This window comes from Tupaia chinensis, unplaced genomic scaffold (genome assembly GCF_000334495.1).
Source record: "Tupaia chinensis unplaced genomic scaffold, TupChi_1.0 Scaffold000539_1, whole genome shotgun sequence".
NCBI lineage: Eukaryota > Metazoa > Chordata > Mammalia > Scandentia > Tupaiidae > Tupaia > Tupaia belangeri.
Window position 1 is genome coordinate 824,302 of NW_006160052.1, and position 1,529 is coordinate 825,830.

The window sequence follows — 1,529 nt, forward strand, 5'->3', positions numbered from 1 at the left end:
TTTCTTTCTTTCTTTCTTTCTTTTTTTTTTTAGAGGTTTTTGCCATAGGGTGCGTGTGCTCGCCAGACAGACAGAGAGAGATAGAGACAGAAAGTGAGAAATCACCCCCCCAGGGGGAATGGCCACACCGCAATCCCTTCTCCTCCATTCTCCTCTCGGGATCTTGGGCACGCATACGTGCGCGCCTGGCGTGGGTTTTAAGCCACCAGGTCCGGGACACAAACCGCTGTCGACCACATGGGAGTCCAGCGACATAACCATTACGCTAACTGCTGGCCCCACGCCTGTGCTCTTGATTCTCGATTGCTTTTTGACTGGTAGATGGCAAAGGCCTGGTTGATACAAAGCTCCTTCTCTCAACAAGTGCTGGAGGAGGTAAGTGGGCCAAGGCAGTCTGCACTGCTTGTTCCATGGTTGGGCTTTTTCTCAAAGGGTCTGAGGACTTGAATGACCTTGAGATGACTGTGTTTTTAGTGATCTTGTATCCTGTGTAAAGGCAGAACCAACTGCACTACTTTAGGATAAGGTACCGCTGTTTGATGTTTTAGTTCCAAAGGATGTCAAGGAGCTTCCAGCAATGCCAACAGCACCAAACCGTTGCCCAACTAATGAACTTGGACTGAATTGACTGTACGACCATGGTTCAAGTCCCAGACCTGGCAGCTTGCCTTCTCACGTTTCTTCTCTCTCTGTGTGTGTCTCTCTCTGGTCAAATTGAAGACTAATAATAAATAAAAATTAAATAATTATTTAAAGAAAAATAAAAACACTCTGGATGCATGTTCATGTGTGCCCAAAATACCAAGAGTAGAATGGAGGAAAAGGAATTGCAACATGGCCATCCCCCCAGGGATCCTGCCAAAAGGTACATAGGAACCCACTGATTGGAATGACGAAGTAGATGAGCCTAATGAAGACTGAACAATGGCAGGGTCCTGAGGCAAAGAACACTGTGGTTTTGGTGGTTCTCAAACAGTGAGATCTTTAATATCACTCCCATGGAATATAATATATTCAAAGACTTCATCTTGAGGTGGTATTTGATGATCTGTTGGTCTGTCTTCTGTGCCAAAGGATCAAACTTTGGTGAGGGCTATGGTGGAGTACTCAGTGTCAATGGTGAAGAGGATGCCCTCGTAGCGGATCTCTGCCTTGGCGATGAGGCTGATCTTGTTGATATAAGGGGTGCCTCTGCTCATGGCACCACCACCACCACTCCCGGCCACTCAGAGAGGCAGATCCCACGCTGCTGTTGCCACTCCACACACTCGTTTGCTCTGTCGGTGCCTACAGCAGCTGCCTAGACTCAACATGGCTATGGTGTCGACTCCAAATGTAAAACTTTTTTAGTTCACCTATATTTGATATACATTCTTTTTTTTTTTTTTAAGAGAGATTTTTTGCTAAATGGCATGTGTGCTCACCAGAGACAGAAAGACAAAGAGAGAGAAGGTGAGACATCACCCCCTGGGGGGGGATAGCCATGTTGCAATTCCTTTTTCTACATTCTGGTCTTGGGATTTTTGGCA

The 1,529-nt window shown here is 46.3% G+C and overlaps 1 pseudogene; it reads right to left on the bottom strand.

The window, feature by feature from the left end:
• Nucleotides 1-1,199, bottom strand: part of LOC102477785 (protein LSM14 homolog A-like) — a 7,061-nt pseudogene extending 5,862 nt beyond the window's left edge.
• Nucleotides 1,200-1,529: the final 330 nt, after the last annotated feature.